At 44.2% G+C, this 24,981-nt stretch overlaps 1 long non-coding RNA gene across 1 annotated transcript in view; it reads right to left on the reverse strand.

The window, feature by feature from the left end:
* Window positions 1-24,981, reverse strand: part of LOC126203165 (uncharacterized) — a 480,838-nt gene that overhangs the window by 421,998 nt on the left and 33,859 nt on the right. The window contains exon 2 of the long non-coding RNA XR_007540232.1: window positions 7,874-7,908. This is a non-coding gene — a long non-coding RNA (uncharacterized LOC126203165). The remainder of the gene's footprint in view (window positions 1-7,873; window positions 7,909-24,981) is intronic.

The raw sequence follows: 24,981 nt of genomic DNA on the forward strand, positions 1-24,981 counted from the left end.
GATTTAAAAACCGAGGTTCTGGCAACATTCGAACAGAGTGCAGCGTGGCCAAGAACAGGTAACCATGGAGTCTGCTCTGGGCCGGAGCTGTCCCATCAGTTCACTGAGACGAGACAGTGCCTTGGAGAACTATATGCAAACTCGCCGATGTTCGAGTACAGTTCGCGCCAAACTTTTTTCCTTCAGTTAAAGCATCAAACTCCAATTTACACCTTCAGAATGTGGTATGTGTAATTTTTCTGTTACTGTTATCTTTATTTAAACATTAAGACATAACATGAACTTTCTACAGATCTAAACGACCACTTTGTTTCGTCCAAGACGCAAATATAGCCAATAGAAAATAACAGTGAATATAGTAACATCGTCGGTATTCAATGAGATTCAAAAACGCTGTAGGTAAGTTACACTAGATTGCACATTAAGCTACCCTCAATAATTTCTTTCTGTACATTGGAATTCCAGGCTTATCTTCAGAGAGCCGGTACGTACACGTATGAAAGAAATTCACTTTAGAGAAAAAGTTCAAAGTGACGACCTTGCATTTGCAAACACTTCGCCACTCGCTGGTCCCTGCTTACCCGCCTCCACCATTGCGTATAGGTCGCGTGCATCCATGGGTGCAGTACTATAAACTTGTTCCTGTAAGTGTCCCCTCAAAATCTAGTGGAGTTAGGTCCGGGAAACATGGAAGCCACTACATTCCACTTCCACGACCAATACATTTCCCTGGAAACGCTTCATTTAAACAGTTACGCACATTCATTCCTAAGTGTGGCGGTGCACCATAAATGCTGAGACCACAGGTGTCGCCGAACACAATGTTGAACGTTTTCTTATGCGTCATGCAAAGTATTTCCAAGCAACGTACGCATTCAAATCGTCCGGCAACAGATAAGACCCAAACGCACTCCCCCCACCACGATCCCAGCCCACAGGTGACGTGTGGCCGTTGAAAATAGCTTTTCGTCAGTCCTTATCACGTTATTTTATAAAATGTTCGTTATCTTCCATTGGTGCAAAAGCCATTCACAAAACTGCACTTATGGAGTGTGCTCCTCTGACTGCTGGTCTTGAATTAACATGTAATGATATGGAAGCAGCTCATCACGAAACACTTCAATAACCAATCTTTCAGGCATCTGCAACTGCCTTACAATATCAACGGTACTTCGCCGACGTGCCTGGTGAACGGTTTCAAACACCACGCTCTCTGTTTGTGTCGCACATCTAGTCGCTGTACGACCTAAGGCCATTACTTGTGAACGAAGATAATCCGTTTTCCAAAGGTGTTGCTCCAAGCGACGAAAAACATTCTTATCGGGATGACGCCTTTTAGAGTACCGTGCAGCGTATGCATGTGCAGCAGCTTGGTTATCGGATGCACCGAGCACCGAAAGCATATCCACATATTCACTGTTTTTATACTCCATCGGTAAGCCGCCCTATATGAATTTGACAGGATCGGTTATGGTTGCAGGCCGGCCGAAGTGGCCGTGCGGTTAAAGGCGCTGCAGTCTGGAACCGCAAGACCGCTACGGTCGCAGGTTCGAATCCTGCCTCGGGCATGGATGTTTGTGATGTCCTTAGGTTAGTTAGGTTTAACTAGTTCTAAGTTCTACGGGACTAATGACCTCAGCAGTTGAGTCCCATAGTGCTCAGAGCCATTTGAACCATTTGGTTATGGTTGCACACTGCGCGGTTGGTAGACACATGCGTACAATTTAATGGATCCCACTATCATGTGATAGGCTACTGTCATGTGAAAAACTGATGTCCTACTTATAAACGACGAGAAGTAGGAAATGGACGGCAAAAAAATGGAACCGTACGAGGATTCGAACCATAGTTCCATTCTAGATGCGGGCTTGGTGTCCCAGTGTGCTACGACGGCTGGTACGGTACACACAACCCTCGGTGCATTGCGATGCGCTGCACGATCTGACAGTGTAGCCAGCTCCTCGTTTTCACACATACGTTTTCAAACTGCCACCCATCTGATTGTGCGAGATAAACTTTTATCTTGAATATGGACGAGGAATTGCATGCCTATCTCCAAGTGCGGCATTTTTTCTTCACCTTGTTCATCAACAGTACGTAATAAATACAATCATCCTAAAATATATATATATATATATATATATATATATATATATGTGTGTGTGTGTGTGTGTGTGTGTGTGTGTGTGTGTGTGTGGTGCGGAAATACAATCATGTGTGTGTGTGGTGCGGTTCGGCTCCCAGTGGACCCCCCGGGAACGTCTCATACTAGACGAGTGTACCCCAAATGTTTGCGTGGTACAGTAATTATGGTGTACGCGTACGTGGAGACATTGTTTGCGCAGCAATCGCAGACATAGTGTAACTGAGGTGGTGAGGCGGGAGAAGGGGAACGAGCCCGCATTCGCCGAGGCAGATGGAAAACTGACTTAAGGGGGGTAGGACGTCAAACGGGCCGACTTGGAGCAGGAGAGGCATCACAGGATTTTTTAATTGCCAGTGTCTATACTTTTACAAATAAATTAATAAAACTTTGTCAGCATCACCAGGAAGGATTCAGGATTCACACTCATTGCAGTGGAAGTTCTAAAAGATAAGGAAGTAATTTTTTTTAAGTGTGAAATTTCATCAGTTTTTCACTTACTAATGGCTGCATTTGTTGCTATCGGTACACTTTTCTTCATAAGTTAGAGAGATTCTTCGATGAATTTTGCACAGCATACATACCATACTTACAGGTGTATGAAACTCTAGAGTTATTTAATTTATGAAAAAACGAATAAGCTGTTACATTTTAAACTTCATGTTAAGAAAAAACAAATTTTATAGTTAATTACCTCACTTTTTACCACAGTTTTTAATAAATTTGGAAAATTCTAGAGTTTCATACACCTTTAAGTATGGTTTGTATGTTATGCAAAATTCATCGAAGCATCTCTCTTACTTATGAAGAAAAATGTACCTAGAACAACAAATGCTGCCATTAGTAAGTGAAAAAAAAAGATGAAATTTCACATGTAAAAAAAATTACTTCGTTATGTTTTCGAACTTCCACTGCTATGAGTGTGAGTTCTGAATCCTTCCTGGTCATGCTGACAAAGTTTTATGAATTTATTTGTAAAAGTATAGGCAGTGGAATTAAATGCCCTGTGGTGCCTCTTCTGCTGCAAGTCGGCCCGTTTGACGTCCTAACCCCTTAAAAACCATCCACGGGCTGGCCGGCACACCGGATCTCGACACTAATAAGCCAGGTGGATTCGTGCCGGGGACAGGCACGCCTTCCGCTCGGGAATCAGCGCGTTAGACCGCACGGCTAGCTTTTTTTTTTTTTCTCTTTTTGTTCGTTATTGATCGTTGTGTTTTGTTATTGCAGACGTCACATGTCATCCGTTTAAGTTCGTTTGTTGATCGTTCCACTCAGTTTTTTTTATTACAGAGGCCAACCGGCTCTCTAACCGAACTCGCTGAGCTGGGCGGGCTATCATCGTGGGGTAATTACACCGTGTAATATTTTGTCTGCTAGAATAGCTCACAGGTCCATGAATAGGCCCGTTGCCTAACGTATTTGCTATTTTGTCAAGGGGATTTAAGGAGCTCTTCTTATGGCTGACTGTATACTTCTGTATTCAGTATTACAATGGTGCTTTAAGACTGATGTACTTTGTAGAATAATTATATCGCAGAACTGTCGGCTTATTTTTATGCTATTTGAGTGGTTTGCAAGTATGAATATGGACGTAAGAAAGGCTTAAAGCGCGTAAACAGATAAGGCTGGCTCCATACTAACAAAGTCAAATACGCGACGGCTGGTCAACAAGTTTTAGAAGAGTACGAGCGACGTCGCCGAGATGGTTGGCCTCGCGGTGAGCGGAAGTGCGTCAGCTCTGGCGCCGGAAGCGTGGGCAGTGCAGGCGCCTGGGAGGGGCGGCCGCTATCTCCGTTCCCAGGCCGGCTCAACAACACGCATTCCTTCAGATAAGGCACGCGCGCCGAGTCAGCACGGCGCGTCTTTACGTCCGCGCTCGGCCGACGCAGCACTGCCCGCTACTACGTACCGTGTACTCGGGGCGCGCCGAATGCGCGGCGAACTTCTACACGTTTCAAGTGCTGAGCGCCCTCAGACCACCCACTCCAGTGCCTTATATCAAACGGCTTGGACAAAAAGATGGAAACACCAAAATCAAAACGCATTACCGTGCCTAATACGGTGTACGACACCTGTTGGCATGCAGAACAGCTCCCATGATGATGATGATGATGATGATGATGATGATGATGATTGGTTTATAGGGCGCTCAACTACTCGATTATCAGCGCCCGTACAAATTCCCAACCTTTGCTCAGTCCAATTACGCCACTTGTATGAATGATGATGTAATGATGAGGACAGCCGCGCGGGATTAGCCGAGCGGTCTCAGGCGCTGCAGTCATGGACTGTGCGGCTTGTCCCGGCGGAGGTTCGAGTCCTCCCTCGGGCATGGGTGTGTTTGTCCTTAGCATAATTTAGGTTAAGTAGTGTGTAAGCTTAGGGACTGATGACCTTAGCAGTTAAGCCCCATAAGATTTCACACACATTTTTGAATGATGAGGAAACACAAATACCCAGTCATCTCGAGGCAGATGAAAATCCCTGACCCCACCGGGAATCGAACCCGGGACCCCGTGCTCGGGAAGCGAGAACGCGACCGCGAGACCACGAGCTGCGGACAGAACAGCTTCCAGTCGCCTCGTGATCGATAAACAGAGGTTCCGTATGTACAAGGGACTCTTATCAGTACCTTTCCAGCAAGAAAATCGTGGCAAGTTCAGGTAATGATGGAGATGGGTAGCGATGGCGCATCCTCTCCGAAGTACACCACAAAGGCTAGAACAGAATGTCTGCTGACTGTGGTGGCAACAAGAGTTGCGAAAGATCATTCTCGTGCTCACAAAACCAGTTCCGGACGATGCGAGCTGTATGAACAGGGACCCAGCCGTCTTCGAATACATCACCACCATTGGGGAACAAACAGTTACCGTGGGATGGACCTGATCATCCTTGGAAGTAATGCGACCTTGCGGCGTAACCATGGGACCCACGGAATACAGCGATATGTTCTCCCGAATCATCACCGAATCCTGGCCATAATTCACTTTTGGGACGTAAACTGGGCTCGAAGTTGGAAAAAGTGCGCAAAAGACGCATCCCACCAAATGACTTTCTTCCATTGCTCCATAGCCCAGCTTTTACGGCTTCGGCATTACGCTGTCCCGTTAGTGGCATTTGCATCACCTGTGAGTGGTTTTGAAATTATAGCTCGCCCTGCAATACTATGCTTATGGAAATTGCTTCACGTTGTTTTGTTGCTGGTAGCGTTCGCGTGTGCGACTGACAATTCTGCAATGACTTTTGCAGCTGTGGAGTGTTTACTTTTCGCCACGATCCTCTTTAATGACAATCTGTCACGATCACTCAAGACACTTTAGTCCGCGTTGTGACTTAGCTGATGGTGTTCTTCCGCTTTCCCTGTATGCCGTATAAATCTTCGGTAGGGTACCACTTCCGACTATCTTGCTTATTTCCGACGTTTGAATTCAATTAGATAATGCACTCACAAGTACAGCGGACACTGTTCCGACCATGAATTAGTCTTGCAACGTACTGAGGACCTACTCGCTTGGCCACCACCTGCATTTATGTTCCAGCATGAATTCCTCGCGGTGATTCCATATTTGTGCCCAACCCATGTATATCTATCATATTCACAGCAACCACCGCGGGTCCTATAGGGGACATTACCCCCTCACACACAAAACTTTTGTAGAAGCGAAAATGTTTCGAACTGTGATGGGACTGGAATTCGCCCATCGTGGCGCGGCGCTAAGGAAAGCTTTCAGTGCTAGGTGAAAATTTCGCTGGAGTTCATTGCTACCATTAATGTGAACATATTCACGACGTTTCCCTTCAAGTCATGTAAACTTTGCTGCAGTGCTTCTGGTAAACTGAACCGGGTTTTCGTTTTCTAAATTAAACTTCCGATGCGTTTGAAAAGAAAAGGCTGCAACGGGTGCGCATTAGCAGTTATTTTTTCTTTCACGGCAATGAGAGCAGTACGAAAATCTTTCAAAAACTGAGTACAATGCAACTAGCAAGGGATAAATGCTGGATTTTACGACAAGAAAAAATGGTTCAAATGGCTCTGAGCACTATGGGACTCACCTTCTGAGGTCATCAGTCCCCTAGAACTTGGAACTACTTAAACTTAACTAACCTAAGGACATCACACACATCCATGCCCGAGGTAGGGTTCGAACCTGCGACCGTAGCGGTCGCGCGGTTATAGACTGTAGCACCTATAACCGCTCGGCCACACGGCCGGCCACAAGAGAAGATCGAGAAGAAGGTTTAACGGAAGAAAAGATGTTCCGCGGTAATTAGCAGAAACTTTCGCACATTGCAGTGACCATGGACTAAACTTGGATCCATCAGCATGCTCTCGAGACCAAGCAACAATCACAACAACGGGAACAGTCAGGTGGTAGAGCTCGTCGAAGAAGGCCATGGTCGTTCTGTCGGGTAAAATTATATGAGCAAATGCGTTTTTTTCCCTCTATTTTATTCTCTAGTTGTGGCCGGCCGATGTGGCCGTGCGGTTCTAGGCGCTTCAGTCTGGAACCGCGTGACCGCTACGGTCGCAGGTTCGAATCCTGCCTCGGGCATGGATGTGTGTGATGTCCTTAGGTTAGTTAGGTTTAAGTAGTTCTAAGTTCTAGGGAACTGATGACCACAGATGTTAAGTCCCATAGTGCTCAGAGCTATTTTTTATTCTCTAGTTGTAAGCTTGACAGATGACTTGGGCAAAGGTACAAGCATAAATGTCTTCTACAGTGTTTCATTAGCGTTTGTTTTAAAACAGGATCCGACTTAGAAAGAGCCAACAGTGACAGAAAAGCAAGACTTGTTTCATTAGGGCACAACTCCAGCCAACACAGCATCATGTACAATGTCGAAGGTGCATCTGTTTGGATTCGCAATGGTTCCTCATACCCTTTACTGTCTCTATTTTTGTCCTGCTTTCTTCCGATTTCGGAAATTACAAATTCGGCTCCAAGGAAAGAAATTTTTGTATCAGATAACGTATAAATCAACTGTGTTTTACGCGGTAAAACCTACCCTCAGATGGGATGACAGAACTGGAATCCTGGTGTAGTCACCGAAAGAGACAAGGCTGCGAAATAAAATGTGAAAAGAATCTGCATTAACAAAAGGGAAGTTCATAGCAGAGACTACCTGAAATTTCTCAACTTGTTCGCATTGCTGTGGAACGCTGGATGCGTAACGAGAACCACCGTGCATTTAGTCATAGTACCTGGCGTGTCCAAACGCAAACTTCAACATTCGCGCTTCTAGACTTATTTCCACTTTCGTACTCCATGAGCCAGTGTGGTACTTGCTTCGCTTCCCGTTCTTACTCAGTCCAATGGTAGTCGTCTCTATCGCTTGCAGCCATCTCTGAAGTCAATGGACGTCTTATTTAGGTCCGTGTTACTAGCGTCGCGCTCTTTTGTTTAGAGCAAATAACACATATATAGGCCACGTTGATAATAGCCACCAAAAGGTAGTGGAACCGAAGTTTTCATGCTAAACCTTTGTTTTCCCACTACAGTGTTTGGACAGCGCCAGCAAGTGATACAGAACAAAGCCATCACCAAGTTCTGCAGTGTTCCGAGTTCAGGCATTCTGTGACGACCTCGACGATGAAGAGGCAGCCTCGTTTACCGCCTGCCGTATCGCCAACGCCAGGTGCAGAGCTAGCACAATGGACACACAGTAGCGCAGAGAGAGAGAGAGAGAGAGAGAGAGAGAGAGAGAGAGAGAGACTGCGAAACTTACCGGCGACGGATGCTGGCTCACGCTGTCAGCGATTCCTGTAACAAAGACTTACATTAAGCTCCAGTCATTTGCTTCCCATATATACAAATGTTACATTTGTATTATAATAAGAAAATATATTATCATCGCACTTCACGCATGTTTTAAGACCACCCAATAAAATATGAGATAATAAATGCTAAAATAAAGAATCTTTTACACTCTCAGCCAACGAATTATACACGCCGTTGGTGGTTTTCAGACAAGCTACCTACCATCCTACTTCGTTTCCCAAGTCCTCGCTTTGTTATTTAGTAAAAAAATGGCTCTGAGCACTATGGGACTTAACATCTATGGTCATCAGTCCCCTAGAACTTAGAACTACTTAAACCTAACTAACCTAAGGACAGCACACTACACCCAGCCATCACGAGGCAGAGAAAATCCCTGACCCCGCCGGGAATCGAACCCGGGAACCCGGGCGTGGGAAGCGAGAACGCTACCGCACGACCACGAGATGCGGGCTGTTATCTAGTACTTCATGAAGTTATTGACACATAAATTTCACAGTAACTGTGCACGCACTGGCAATGTGGCGCATTGGTAACGGACCAGAAATTATGACAGTTTTTAACGTTGCTAATAATCTTGCGTTATTGGGCGTATAAGAGTGTTGTGTTGATGGACATATACGACAATTTTCATCTTCATTATCTTTCCGAGACAATGCATCACTACAAATTATGAATAGATAATGTTGTGGGGAAAGCGAACCAGAGACTGCGATTTGCTGGTAAAACACTTAGAACATATAACATGGCTATTACATAGATCGCTTAAACAACGCTTGTCAGCCCTCTTCTGGAGTACTGCTGTGCAGTGTGGGATCCGCATCAGATAGGATTGACGGAGGACATCGAAAAAGTTCAAAGAAGGGCAGCTCGTTCTTTAGTATCGTGAAAGAGGGCAGTGTGTGCCACGGATATGATACACGAAATTGGGTAGCAGTCATTACAACAAAGGCGTTTATCGCTGCGGTAGGACCTTTTCATGAAATTTCAGCCGCCAACTTTCTCCTCTGAAAGTGAAAATATTTTGTTGGCGCCCACCTACCTAGAGAGAAATGATCACCGTAATAAAGTATGAGAAATCAGAGCTCGCACGGAAAGATTTGTGTGTTCGTTTTTCCCGCGCGCTGTTTGACATTGGAACGGTAGAGCAGTAACGTAAAAGTAGTTCGATGAACCCTCTGCCAGGCACTTAACTGTAAATTGCGGAGTAATTATGCAGATGTAGATTAACTTTGTTATTACTCGTCTACTAAGACAATAATTCGTCAACAGTTCAAACTGTGGAGAAATACTCATATAGAGGACTTTTAATGTTGCTATTTTGTACGGTGGAAGCTGCTTCATAGCTACTGAATGGCAGTAGCTTCAGAGTGCTAATCACGCAAGATAGCAGTTCTTAGTCGACAAGAATAGTACCTCGCGTAGCCTGACATCAGCCATGTTTACTCTAGTCACTGGGCCGAAGCTATCTGAACAATAGCGACGACTACTCTGTAACCATAGATGGGGGAGGGGGAAGAGGTATTCCGGCTCCGTACGCAGCATCCATGCTATTGTGGTTTTATAATTAGAAAGAGGCAGAGAACTGAAGTCGTACAACATCCACTGGCTCCTTATGGTTACATACTATTTCTAAATACACCTGACTTTTGATCTATTTGTTATTACGAGTGTTCATTGAAGGCAAATTTTGATCTTCCTTATTCCTTCATAGCAGAGACGTGGTAAGCAAACTTGGCTGCGCGAAACGAAACTGGTTTAAAGATGTGGTACTTGGACAGCCGAGTGTATATCTAATTACAAATTGATTACTGTTGGTCGCAGTGTCGATACAAAATAAGGCACTTCATTCGTAACAACGTGATGGGAGATTATTTCTGTTGTTGGATTAGGTGAACAACAAAACAGTCATTAGCGTCCTCCTCAGTGACAGAACGAAAATCTGCTATAGAAAAATCAGCCCGGTTTGTTCGTTCATGAAATCCTCAGCGCTGTAGGCAAGTTGCGCAGGTTAATAACGTGTTACTTACGTCTGAAAGGCGCGCCGAGTGGCCGCGCGGTTTGAGGCACCATGTCGCGGATTGCACGCCCCCTCCCGCCGAAGGTTAGAGTCCTCCCTCGGGCATGGGTGTGTGTGTGTTGTTCTTAGCGTAAGTTAAGTAGTGTGTAAGTCTAGTGACCGATGTCCTCAGCAGTTTGGTCCCTTAGGAATTCACACACATTTGAACATTTTACTTCGGAAAGGCATTCCATACAGTTCCGCACAATTGTTTAGTCAACAAAATACACGTTGCCAATTATAGGACCAGGTCTGTGACTAGCTTCAGGGCTTCCTCGGAGATACAACGCCTATCGTTCTTATCGGAACAAAACCGACTGATGTAATTTCACGAGGTCATAACGGAAGGGCGATATGGTCGTTACACTTTACAATGTACAGAGTGGTCAGAAACAGTCTAGAACGCTTGTGAGGGTGTTGTAGGGTAGGCTGTGCTGAGAAATAATTGCTAAGAAAACAATTTGATAGGTTATGCCGTTTCCAAGTTAATTATCATTGCAGTTAGCCAATCAAGCTGTTGCGCGCGGAAATTGAAGCGGCCCGCCAGATACAGTTATTGTTAATTGTTTTCACGATCCTTATTGTCTTCCCATGTCCAATTTTTGTGTCGCTCTCTTGTTCGGTTTTCGGAATCTAAACGAAGAACACGTTTGGCGACACCGTCTCTAACGGACCGCTTGAATTTGCGCGAGCAAGGGCCCGACTGGCTAATTTCAATGGCAAATAACTCGGAACGGCGCAACGTATTGAATTTTCTCATACCAATTATTTCTCAGCACAACTTACCCTGCAACACTCCTACAAGCTTTTCTAACTGATTCTGACTATACTGTATATTAATGATGAAATGGATAATGTTGTAGGCTAAGTGAGGCTACTTGCAAACGATGCTGTTATCTATAGGAAGGTTGCAACGGCAGCTGTGGAGTGCAGGGGTATTATAACGATTCTCTGTGACCAGTCATACAGGTACTTTACACTGGATTTTACACGGATCTGAATAAAAACAATAACAGAATAATTTACACAAATCATATTTTGAAATAACACACAGTTTTCTACCTTCTGATAGACAAAAAATTATGTTGCGGTTTATATTTTCATACCAATTTAACTTCTTGGAAGCCTGTCTTTGGCACATCGTTGGTTTTGGGAATGTGGTCGAGCCGGCAAATATGTAACGAGATGAAACTTCCTGGCAGATTAAAACTGTGTGCCCGACCGAGACTCGAACTCGGGACCTGTAACGAGATGTGAGGAGGGAACTATGTTAGCGTGCTTGTAAATTGGGACTAGTTATAATCAACTGTGAACAGTTCCAGGTTATTTGGACTACACAGAAGAATGTTTGATTTCACTGATGAAGCTGTAGATAAAAATAGTAATAAAGAAATTTGGAAAAAAGAGAACGACCATATTTTGTGAAATTGTGTGTAAAAGTATGGAATAAAATACACTAGAGAAACAATTGCGCGCCTTTGAATGATGCTGGAAGTGCCGAATGAGAATGCACCTTTTCTCTTTTCTGATATTTGAACGTTCTCTATTGAAAAATCATTGAGCATGAAAAAACGTTGGAACTTTTTTATACCTTTGGACATAGGTGATAGAAATATGACAAGGCCACACAACAGTGTACTGCACGGTCCACATGATCCACCAAACAAATATCATCTAGTATTGTTTAAAATTCGAAGTGTAAACACTGAACTTTAAAAGCTCAGTTGACACCTCATTTACTGTACACATTTTCAAGCATCAGTCACAGGCGCGTCAAACGCACTTTATGTCTTACTTTTATACAACTCATTTCACAAAACATTTGACTTTTTCCATTTTTTTCCAAGTTTTGTTTTGAGAGCATGACCTTTCTGTCACATCATTTGCTTTCCTAGCGTCTTATTTTCTCAAGATGTCCCTAATTTAGTACGTGATTCGAAGGAAGCCATTTCGACAGTTAAATATCGCACCAATGCAAATCATTTATGCACGAAACGGCTAGGCCTTGAAGAAATGAATTTTTTGACACTTTGTCAATCCGATATGGCATTTGTCCGGACTCTTCGCTTGAGTCTGAAAATTCGAACAAAAATCCATGGTGTATCCAACGGGAGTCTTGTTTTCGCTCTGCGCAAAAATATGGCCGGAAATAGAGGGTCAGCGAAAATTCTAAAAAAAAGTTGTGCACAAAAAGGTGAAAAGAAGAGACTAACTACCTTCACTACCTGAAGGGAAGGCTGATTAAAACTGGATTGATGACTAAGCTGTGTCTTCCCAACACACTGCGTCGAAGGTGCCAAGTTAAATGAAAATTCAGTTCACGGTTAATCCCAAAATAACAGATAAAGCTTTGAGTACCTTATAAAATGTGGTATACATATATCACAAGCACGACTGAGGTGTGTTCTATCCCTGCGTGTTCTCACAGGATGCGTGCGTCACAGTCGAAGCAAACAAGCAGTGTGTCGAAATGATTTCCGTGAACAGTGGTGAGTTCGATGTCGTTAAGAATGGTGCGCTTTCCCGGAACTGCTGACTGTGCATAGTCTCACTGCCACGAACGGGCGGTGGGTGCAGGGGCGAGTAAGCGGGAGGAGTTTGCTTATCTGTTGCTGCCGTAGCACCAATTGTAGCAGTCGGGAATGTTACACTGCCGCAACACAGTCGACACCACTAGTGCGTGCAAGTCGCACGCTTCATAGTGCCCTACCAACAATCGAAGTTTTAGCTCTTTATTAAAAGCCTTACAGGTATCTGATAGTAAGAACAATGGATAAAAGATTATTCGTCCCATGAGACATTACTCTAATACCGTATATCTCTGAATCTCGCCTTTATAATCGCCTGTATTCAGCATAGTAGAGAGTCCACAAGTTTATTCACGCCACTCACTGATGACTAGATACTGTGGAGCTAACAGATTGCGGGGATGTCGATTGCTACGTTTCCAAAATGGTTCAAATGGCTCTAAGCACTATGGGACTTAACATCTGAGGTTATCAGTCCCCTAGAACTTAGAACTACTTAAACCTAACTAACCTAAGGACATCACACACATCCATGCACGAGGCAGGATTCGAACCTGCGACCGTAGCAGCAGTGCGGTTCCAGACTAAAGCGCCTAGAACCGCTCGGTCACAACAGCTAGCCTGCTACGTTTCACACGCTGTTCCAAATAGTTCCCAGATCGGATGGTGTAGAGGGTCAGTCAAGGTGGTTTGCGTGCCTGGCTGTCCGTCAAACCAGGAACATTGAATTGCAGCCCTGTCAACAGGGCTGTTATCTTGGAAGATGGGAGAGACAGTATACCCATCATAACGATGTAGATTGAAGGGGAGTCTCCGAACGGTTATAACCACTTCGAAGGAACTTACTGAAGGGCTTATAAACGGTGCAGTCACATTAATCTGACCACCGGCTATGTTCGATGTCAACATGCAATAAACCATTCATACACGGTACGTGCAGCACTAGAGGTGGAGAGTATATAAAACGTGTCGGAGAGACGCAGGAAAACAGTGCACTCGTTGTCATAATGCGGGAACATAATGATTCATCTGTCGTCCAAAAGGGCATGATCATTGGATTTCGGGCGAAAGGTGGAAGCTTTTATGAAACGGCTAAATCTGTGAACTGTCTGCGTGCCGCCTTGGTTAAATTATACCCTGCATGGAAAAATAGCGCTCTCCAGAACCGACGACGCCGAGCGGTTGGAGACGCCATGTCACGGATTGTGCTACCCCGTGTGTGTGTGTGTGTGTGTGTGTGTGTGTGTGTGTGTGTGTGTGGTGTTCTTAGAATTAGTTAGTTTAAATAGTGTGTAAGTCTAGTGACCGATGACCTCTGCAGTTTGATTCCTTAGGAACGCACAAACAAGTACCGGCGCCGAGGCAACTATAATGCACCATGGGCTACACATGACAGGGGTGAACGACGGCTGTGGAGATGTCTACGGTCGAATAGACGTGCAACTGTTGAGAAACTGACAGCGCAGATGAGCCAAGGGGTTACCAACAGTGTCTCCACAGCCAATGTTGGTGGGTATGGGCCTCCGCGGCAGACGCCTGTTTTATGCATCCATGTTGACTGCTCTTCGTCGGCAACGAAGGCTGGAATTTGCACGCCAACATCGCATATGGACGTCCAGCCAGTGGCGACAAGTGGCCTTTTCAGATGAATCACGATTTATGCTCCGTCGGATAGGTGGCCGCTCCGTTGGTCTGTATAGCGTGAAAGCACAGACACCCTCAAAGAATCGTACAAAGGGTCCAGGCCAGAAGAGGAAGCGTTTTTGTCTGGGGAATGCTTTCGTAACATTCCCTAGGTGATTTCGTCATTCTGGAACGAACAATGGACCAACACAGGTGTGCATCTATCCTTGGGGACCATATCCACCCCTATATGCAGTTTGTTTTTCCTCAGCACGGTAACATTTACCAGCAGGTCAATGCATCGCGTCACACAGCTCGTAGTTTAAAGGGCGACACAAGGAGTTTACCGTACATCCCTGGCACCAAACGCACCGGATTCCAACCCAGTCGAGAATCTGAGGAACCACATCGACCGGGCTGTGCGCGCCATGGATCCTCAACCGAGAATCCTTGCACACCGGACTCGGTATGGTTCCACATCCCTGTCAGTATCTTCCACAACCTCACTGACACTCTACCTGCACGTCTCGCAGTCGTCCGCCCTTCAGACGGTGTTTATTTAGGCTTCTGACAGGTGGTCACATTAATACGACTGGACAGTGTATATGCCACTGTCAATAGGGCAAGGTATGTTACGGACCATGAAAAAGTTCCGACTAACATCCGTTTCATACTTCGATTCAGTTTCCACTGAAGCTGCTGAAACACAGCCGACTAATTATTTAATTAATTTTGAAGAATCGTAGTCAAAATGTGGACTCTGGTACTGGCAACAGTTAACTAACATACGCAACGGTGCTGTCACCCTGCTGACCAGAATTTGTTAAGCAACATCCTTCACATAGGGCTCACAGTGGCATATCTCTCTTCAGCCTCTGTCGCTCAGAGGGCATGTAATGTGAACAGGAGCGCTGAAACTCCGTCCGATTCGCTCCAAAGTTGGCTGGACAATTTGCAGCCGAATTATTAGCAGCAGTAAAGTTACTGCTGAATTCCCGTAATTTTATGAAGCTACTATATTTTTTTATGTTTGTGGTAGGTTGTGGCTAGAAAGCGCAATGCAATAATGTTAGCGTCTAGCTGCTGTTGTACAAGTATACTGATGGTCCTCTTTACACTTTCATCCACTACAAGCTTTGTTAATCTGCTCTGTGGTAGAGAATTGCACAATAGCCGTAATTGTGCTTGAACATTTTCCAATAGCCCACGTGCAAAATATTGTTATTTACAGAATGCGCTTATGGTCGCGCCGTAGCAAAACTACCGTTCGGTGGCTTTGGTTCAAAAAATGGTTCAAATGGCTCTGAGCACTATGCGACTTAACTTCTGAGGTCATCAGTCGCCTAGAACTTAGAACTAATTAAACCTAACAAACCTAAGGACATCACACACATCCATGCCCGTGGCAGGATTCGAACCTGCGACCGTAGCGGTAACACGGTTCCAGACTAAAGCGCCTAGAACCGCATGGCCACGCCGGCCGGCAGTGAACAACAGTACTTGGTTCTGTATCACTATGGTTTTATGTAGTTCAAACTTGAGGACACGCCAGCAGGCAAAGCTTAAGTCAATATGCGAAAAAAAAAAAAAAACTCGAAAGTCCGTTTTCTACCCATTTGAGAGTTCCGTATTTCAATCGGTCCATCTGTTAAGACACTCTTTTTTTCTCAGGAACGGGTATGCGTTTCGAGTTGAAATTCATGTCACGTACTGAAGTCTGTGATCGCTTGGATGTGTAAAAAAATTAAGCTTCTAAGTCAATGCAACCAAAAGATACGTCCATATGTCACATGTGTGATACTCGCAAACTCACTCATCAAAACTGAGGGGGCACGTCTCGTTGATGTATAATTATAAAATTTGGCAAGAAGCAAAGTTTCAGACTAAAAGTAATAGGAAAAATCCGAGAATTGTTAATTTGTAACTATATGACACGACAAAAATATATCTTTTCTTATTCGTTATCCTACTTCAAACTTAAAACAGTCTCGAAAGTCTTGGAATTTTCCGGACCGATATCGTGCCAGTGTCGATATCGATAACAGACATAAATCGTAGAGATTCTCGATTCCAGGGATGGATGAACTGTCTGTATACATAATTAAGTTTTTGCGGAACCCTCAGAGCGCGAGCGCTACTCGCACCAGGCCAGTTTCTATATCTTCATATTGACCAACTATGATCACTTAACAAGTACAATTCCACTTCTTCATTTATTGTTTCGTATTTTCCCAGTACTCCATCTTCTCTGTACGCTGTTAATACATTTTTTCTTATCACGTTGTTGCTGATTTCGTATTTAACATGCCTTGTGAAGCTCTCTAAATGTGGATCATTATTCTAAAATCATTTTCGATACTTTGATGTTTCGCCTGCGTCTCGTCTTATTTTTGTAATGCATGCTATTATTGACTTCTTTTTCTAGAAGTATAGGAATATTTGTTTCGTTTATTCATTAGTTAGAAGTGGCAAATGAGATCAAATTTCAGCTTGTTATTACGTCTGATGTTTTTTGAGCATTTTGTAGGATCTCTTCATTATTTCTCAGCTTCCAACCACTTTCAGTTCATTTTCGCCCCATTATTGTTCCAGTAATCAGTCTTTCATATGTCTATTTTGCCCAGATTATAGTTCATCATTTGGCATTCACATGTACATAGACAGTCTTGTCGTACTTCTGCGACATAGTGTTTTAGTTTTGTATTTGTAGAAATGCATTTCCTGTTTTAGGTATTCATAGTAAAACCATATCTCTTCAGGGTTTTATTAACTCATGCATTTAAGCAAATTTGTTTTTCGGTTCTGCAGTATGGCTTGTCCAGGATAATTAAACGTACTAACTCGCTCTGTTGTACCTATTTGGTTTTCAGTGTACTTTTGGCAGTTTTATTTTTATATCTGTCCTGAATTTGGTTTTGTAGTAGAAATTGTGAGACCAGTTGTATTGGCTGTTCTTTCCAGAAGATTTTGAGTAAATGCTTCTGTCAGATTTTCTGAAAGTATTCTAAAACGTTGGCAAAAACTAGGTAATCACCTTCATGCCATGTGATTTCCTTTATAGGATTATTAATTCAGTTTTGTGATTGTTTAGCGCCTTATTACATCCTTACAATTCTTTCTACCCTTTATTTATTTTACTCAAATACTCGCTGAGGACTTAATAGATGAAAGAGTATAAATTATCGGTATTTATTTTCTCGGCCTTTCTTAGCGTGCACTGTTTAGCCGATGAACTAAAACTCGCATGCTGCACAGATCAGCGCTGTGACGCGTGGCAATGATCCTAGCATGGCTCTTGGATTGGACAGGAACACGTGCGGCCAGACAGAGTCCGTGATTTATATAGCCGGCTACAGTCGTAAACAGATTCTCGGGTACCACGTGTGGGCGCCTCATCTCGTATGTACATTCGTGCCCTCCCCCCCCCCTCCCTCCCCCCTCCCACCCCCACTATTCGCTCCAGCAGTCAACGCCTGCACAGACGGACTAGCACGTGTCCTAAGCTTTCTCGGCTCTCGTGCCTTCATGCATCACGCACGACCCTGCTTACGTCTTTGTCTTCACTCATTTGACTAGCAAGCTGTGTACGAAAAATGATTCAATAAACACAGCATTAAGTTGGTTCGTTCCCGGTTTATTCATTTTTAGGTTTGTAATTTAATTTTCATGATCGGCTGTGTAGCCTTGAGGTATCCAGATTCCATTTAGGGCATCAAATGTCTGCGTAGTAATGAAACTGTTGAATAGTAATTTTCCGTCGCCCTCCCCCCCCCCCCCCCACTACACACACACACACACACACACACACACACACACACACACACACACACACAAAAAAAAAAAAAAAAACGGCTGTAAATTGACAAAACTGCTAGACCAAAGAAACTGTAAATACAGACCGTCCAAGAAACAGTAGTTTGTTTGCTAATTGTTACGATAAATTCTGGGATGTTGCTCAGATATAATCGTTACAATAAGATTTAAACATCCAGTATGGTTGTAAGACTACCGTAGGCTATCACACGTAAGCGGAGACTACAGTTGTTTTCCTATTGGCATTGGTCAGTTAAGATCGTACCGCATTACTTGTACGTTGGGCGTATTGCATAGCTATCGGCCATTACGTCATTTCGATCGCTTTGTTTGCATATGAGATCAGTGTCTTACTAGATTCCCCTAGAAACCGGAAGTGGTGAACCGTCTAGAAACTGAGTGAGAGTACGTAACGTGCGGAACATTTTTTCTACATGGTTATCATCCTGTCTGTTACTCAGAAATAAGCAATATTTATAGTAAAATTGAAATTATCAATATTTAATTCAGGGTTTATTCGAAAGTTGTTGATTTGTAACTTGAAACAGAGGTACATTGTTGTAAAAATAAAAAAAAATGTATTATCATATAGCACTAGAATAAGCAGTTTCCTGAAAAACAGGTCAAATTAAAAAAAACACACACACACAAAACAAAAACATTAAACATCGCTTCAATACTTCATTAAGCTTGTATAAAACGTGCTTCGGTTATTCACAAAGATCTTTCGCACTTATCAGTAATAACACGAAACTTTGGCTTTGATCGTGATGATGAGCGTTCTGTTGAGTACAAAAAACAACTACTACAATAATATGGATTTTTTAATGTTGGTGCATGTAAACTGATCTTGCATCAAAGATAATTGCTTTGGTTACGTAAAAGCGCAGACATAACGCCATAAATTAATTTTTATTACTCATGAAATGCAGTTTATATTTTGTAAGGATGTAGAATACACATTGGATTAACGTTGAACGATGTGCGGTGCTAATTAGATGCATAACAAACAAAACAAAGAGAATTCGTCGGCTCCCAGTTCATTTACGTTTCTTCTGCCACCAACACTGCCGGTAATCCTACCATTTACTATACGTCATTTATGTACTGTACCAAAGCCATCTAACCGGCCGGAGTGGCCGTGCGGTTCTAGGCGCCTCAGTCTGGAACCACGTGACCGCTACGGTCGCAGGTTCGAATCCTGCCTCGGGCATGGATGTGTATGATGTCCTTAGGTTAGTTAGGTTTAAGTAGTTCTAAGTTCTAGGGGACTGATGACCACAGATTTTAAGTCCCATAGTGCTCAGAGCCATTTTTGTTGTTCATTGATCAGCCAAAACATTAAGACCACCGACCTACTATCGTCCAGGGCATAGCAGTGTCACCTGGCGAGGAATGGCTGCACTGAGCGTACTGTCCGTCTGTAGAACGGGAAAGGCGTGCGATCTATTTGAGTCTGACAGACTGTGATGGCCCGGAGACTCGGCACGAACATTTCGGAAACTGCACGACTTGTCGGGTGTTCGAAGAGTGTTGTGGCGAGTGTCTTCTACACGTGGCGAAACCAAGTTGAAACCACGTCCAGACGTCGTGGGGTTGGGCGGCCACCCCTCATTAGAGATGTCCGCCGATGCCGTAAGCCGGGCAGGCTGGTAAAACAGGAAAGGCGGTGCACTGTGGCGGAACTAACATCAGACTTTCATGGTGGGCAGAGTACAAGACTGTTTTAACACACAGTGCACCGAACACTTCTAATGATGGGCCTCCGCAGCTGATGATCCATGCATGTGCCAATGTGAACTGCATGTGCCAATGTGAAGACCACGACATGGGCAACTTCGATTGAAGTGGGCAGGTACCCATCGTCACTGGACGTTAGCGCAATGACAGAGCGTCGCATTTTCTGATGACTCGCGATACCTTCAACATGCCGATGGGAGGGCACGAATCAGTCGTCTTCCAGGGGAGCAGCTCCTTGACACCTCTACTGCGGGACGGAGACAAGCTGGCAGCGGCTCCATTATGCTCTGGGGAACATTCACGTGGACACCGATGGGTCCAGTGGAGTTCATGCAATGCACCATGACGACCAAGGACTATCGTACAATGGATGCAGACCAGCCATATCCCTTCATGCCGATCATATTTCCGATGCCAGTGGTATTTTTCAGCAAGACCTGGAGTGTGATTGGAGTGGTTTCAGCAACAGGGTGGCGAGTCCCAGTTGGTGTGCTGGCCTCCCCAACTCGTCATATCTGAACATGATAGAATACATCTGCGAAGTGACTGAACGTGTCGTCAGAGCTCATCGCCTCCCTCCCCGGAATTTTCGGGAATTAAGTGACTTGTGAGTGCATATATGATGCCAGCTCCCTCCAGCGACCTACTAAGGCTTCACTATGCTTCCATGTCACGAAGCCTCGCCACTTTTATCCGAGCCAGAGGTGGACATTTCGCCTATTAGGTAGGTCGTCATAATGTCCTGGCTGATGAGTGTAAATTCCCACGGCAGAGATTGAAAGGGAAAATGAAGGAAAACAAGCAGCAGTTTTGGAAGAAGAGGAAGAAAAAATAAGCTTATTGTATGTGAAAAGTTGAACCGGTGTGCCACACAAGAGATTACTACCAATACCTCCCTTTCAAAGTTGGTTTGCTGGCATTTGCGCTATCCGAGCAATGCTCACCAACCAACTCAAAGCTGCAACTTGGTGCTGTGGCACATAGCACCTCCACGATAGTGACTGCCTCGTTGACACGTAGCATATTATATCCTTCAAGTTTTATTCTTTTGACGTCCGACTTATCCTGTGCTCATATTGAAGAAATTGTGTATGTGGCGGTTAACAATAACATGCAGCATATGCCTTTCTCACTTATCCAACCTTTTCTGCTCACATCCCGTTCCTAACCCATTACAAATGGAAACATTCTGCACGTCTTTATTGTCTTCACAGCACCAGATTTCCTCCTGGTGGCCGAAAAAATGGTTCAAATGGCTCTGAGCACTGTGGGACTTAACATCAGAGATCATCAGTCCCCTAGAACTCAGAACTACTTAAACCTAAGTAACCTAAGGACATCACACACATCCATGCCCGAGGCAGGATTCGAACCTGCGACCGCAGCGGTCGCGCGGTTCCAGACTGAAGCGCCTAGAACCACTCGGCCACAACGACCAGCTGGTGGCCGAAATTGGAACTTTTTTTGCGTAAATCGCTGCAGCAATGCATTAAAACACCTACATAGTTCGCTGTCATACGATAATTACAGCCCTTACTGAACCTCTGTGAGAAGCTGCAATTTAATTATAACCACCTCGTACTAAGGTTAGTTGGTTGATTTGGAGGAGGGCACCAAACTGCGAGGTCATCGGTGTCATTAGGGATGGATGGGAAAAGAAGTCGGCCGTGCCCTACCAAAGGAACCGTTCCGACATTTGCCTGAAACAATTTAGGGAAATCACGGAAAACGTAAATCAGGATGGCCGGGTATGAACCGTCGTCCTCCCGAATCAGAGTCCAGTGTGTTAACTAACCACTGCGCCACCTCGCTTGGTCCAGTGCTACGATATTGCTCTTTCATCAATCAGACGGAGGAAAGTGGAACGCGTAATTTTCATGTCTGATACTGTAACAGTGATTTATTTGTGGTGATACATTCCCTTCAAATTCTTACCCGGCATCCCTAGTTCGTCCTGGAGTTTGCAACGAGCATTCCAAAACACATCACGAAATATGTCGTCCCGAGTGCCGTTTACTCTCTTCTCTACACGAAAGTCTTTTTGCACCTTTCTGATTAGCAGATTCGATGCAGTACGCAGTAGAATATAGGATACGTCTGAATTCTTTGCACCCTCGGTTTCTGATTATCAGTATCAGACAATCTACTACAGAACACTAATCCTCGTCTTCTCTTAATGACCGTCGGTTTTGATATTTTTGAGTTCAGAGGCAGGCGATCATCCTTTAGCAAGCACATCGCACTGAAACATTAGTCGCTCAGAGACGAACTCACTAACATGCTGTGTAACACCGCCTCTAGCCTTGATAAATAATCGTCTGAATTCGGCCAGGAAGAGAATCTAAAATTTTTTCTACATCTACATCTGTACACGGCAAGCCGTCTAATCGTTGTGGCGGAGGGTACTTTGTGTACCACTCTCAATCGTCCCCCTCCCCCTTTCCAGTTTTTGTCGCGGAAGGTCCGCAGAAAGAACGACTGTTGGTAGACCTCCGTTTGAGCACGAATCCCTCTTCGGGGAACATATGTCGTCAGGATTTTGAGAGTAAACAACAACATCTCTCTTCTCGTGCTTGCCACTGGAGATTGGTGACCATCTCTTCAAAGTGAACTACCAAGCTGTGGGGATGTTCACTGCTACGTGTCACGAGTTGCGCTAAACAGTCCCAACCATTTCCACGGGTATAAGTTCGGTCATTTAACGGACCAGTCGAGATGCAATTGGATACCTAAGCGCCTGTCAAACAAGGAACGTATGCGTGAAGCCCAGCGAATACGTCTGCTGTCTTCTAGGGAAGACGGACAGCATATCCATCAAACAGATTTACAAGAAAAGATGACATATGGTCACCGAAAACGCTGAAATAAATATCCTGGTTCATGTTTATGGGAACATGAATGAATGTGCCCCAGTCATGTTACGAGAAACACCGTCAACACAATGTGTGATGAACAATATTCATTTGGCCGTCAGTGCACTGCCTTCTATTGTTTTAAAAATATGCAAAATCGTGATACTACACGCCTCTAAATATCTACTGTCCAGTTTCTGAATGGCCTATTAGAGACGAGCAGCTTTTATGCTGCTGTGACCAATGGCCTTTTGCAATGTACCCAATTCCGTATGTTAATTGCACGCAGTTCCATTCACAATGTTCGTGCGGAAACTCAAAGTTGAGATGGACTATCATTCACTGACAGCAGCAAATCATGTAAGGTTTGCAACCTACCGTCACTGACAAATTGTGACACGTGTCCGGTTCCTGTAGGTTACGATCTTTTTACGGCCACTTCCACGTCTGCGAGCGGTACGCTACTCCGTGTAGACGGTGAGTTGTGGAAAATACATTGTGTAACATTATTTTCCTTCCTGTTCCATTCGCGAATGGGGTGGGAAAGATAGACTTTCGGTGAGTCTCTTGCAAGTTTCAACGTCGTTGGAGGAAGTCATGTGTTGCCTGATTCTGCTTGGAACGTACGTTCTCCTAATTATGTCTCTACGTGATTGACAACGCCTTTCATATTTATGTGAGGCTCTCGTACTCACTAAACGTACCGTTGACTCAAAGGGCAACTCTTCTTTTAATCCAGTATGCCTCTTATACCAATGCTACCTGGAATGGGTCCCTTACTAACGACTAAAACTCCAGAACAGATCGCACGGGGTTTTGTGGATAAAATAAATTTCCTTGGATTGACTGGCTATTCCGTCGGTTCTTGGTAGAATTTCCTTGGGATTATTATAATCTATCGCAGTCTCGCAAAAATAGTTCAAATGGCTCTGAGCACTATGGGACTTAACTTCTGAGGTCATCAGTCCCCTAGAACTTCGAACTACTTAAACCTAACTAACCTAAGGACATCACACACACCCATGCCCAAGGCAGGATTCGAACCTGCGACCGTAGCGGTCGCGCGGTTCGAGACTGTAACGCCTAGAACAGTCGGCCACCGCGGCCGGCTCAGTCTCGCACCTCCATCAACTACTACAAATGTATGTTATCGTTTCATCTTATACGGCTTTGGACGAATACTTGTTGATATTTTACGGTAGTCAGTGACTTCAGGACGGATCGCCAGTGGCGTAATCGAACAAAGATGGGTCTTCATTGCTTGCCAGCGTGAAGATCAATAGAAGGAGGGTGAAAGATTTAAAATTAACCCAGATAATGCAAGCACTGAGTGAAGGGTGTAACTTGAGTACTACACCTCAAATCAAATGACCGGAGCAAAAGTCAACTGCCGCGGGCAACCAGAAGTTGTTGAGAGGGATCATTACCGATTATAGCCGGTATTCAAAGCTCAGTAACTCGAACGGTTCAGTGCTGTACAACAAAAACAACAACCGGTGAAATTTGAAACAAACACTGCATATAAGTAACGTACTGTTTTATCAAAACAGTGGAAAATATCAATTCTGAAATTTTACTAATTAAAAAAAAATGGTATGGAAAAATTCAGCATTTTTATGAGTGTAGACAAGCAGCACATTTTGTTTAGAGATTGGAAGAAAACCGAGCGAGGTGGCGCAGTGGTTAGCACACTGGACTCGCATTCGGGAGCACGACGGTTCAATAGCGTCTCCAGCCATCCTGATTTAGGTTTTCCGTGATTTCCCTAAATCGTTTCAGGCAAATGCCGGGATGGTTCCTTTGAAAGGGCACGGCCGATTTCCTTCCCAATCCTTCCCTAACCCGAGCTTGCGCTCCGTCTCTAATGACCTCGTTGTCGACGGGACGTTAAACACTAACCACCACCACCACCACCACCACCACCACCACCACCACCACCACCACCACCATTGGAAGAAACTGAATAAAATGGTACAAATTTTACATAGTTTTTGAAATATAGCCATTTAAGATTTCAAAATACAAAAAATAGTACAATTTTGGAAACTGTAGAAATTAATAAATCAAAAACATACGGCTGAAAAAACATGTCATTTGAAATTTTTCATGCCAACAACTGCTATCAGTGTATAAAAAATTATCAAAATCGGCGATGTTAAGAATCAGGTCATTGGTTAATTTCATATGGACTGACCCCTAAACTATATTGAATGATTACAAATAAAAAGTTTTGAATGGCGTAAGAGCCACAGATTTTGGACTAATGATCAAGGATACATGTATAATGTGACCTGGAGAGGGCACAAAAGGTCTATGGTCTAATTAAAAGTGCTTGATGCTTGACATCTAAAAAAAAGGGCTCTGAGCACTATGGGACTTAACATCTGTGGTCATCAGTCCCCCAGAACTACTTAAACCTACCTAACCTAAGGACATCACACAC

This window comes from Schistocerca nitens, chromosome 9 (genome assembly GCF_023898315.1).
Source record: "Schistocerca nitens isolate TAMUIC-IGC-003100 chromosome 9, iqSchNite1.1, whole genome shotgun sequence".
NCBI classification, from domain to species: Eukaryota; Metazoa; Arthropoda; class Insecta; order Orthoptera; family Acrididae; genus Schistocerca; species Schistocerca nitens.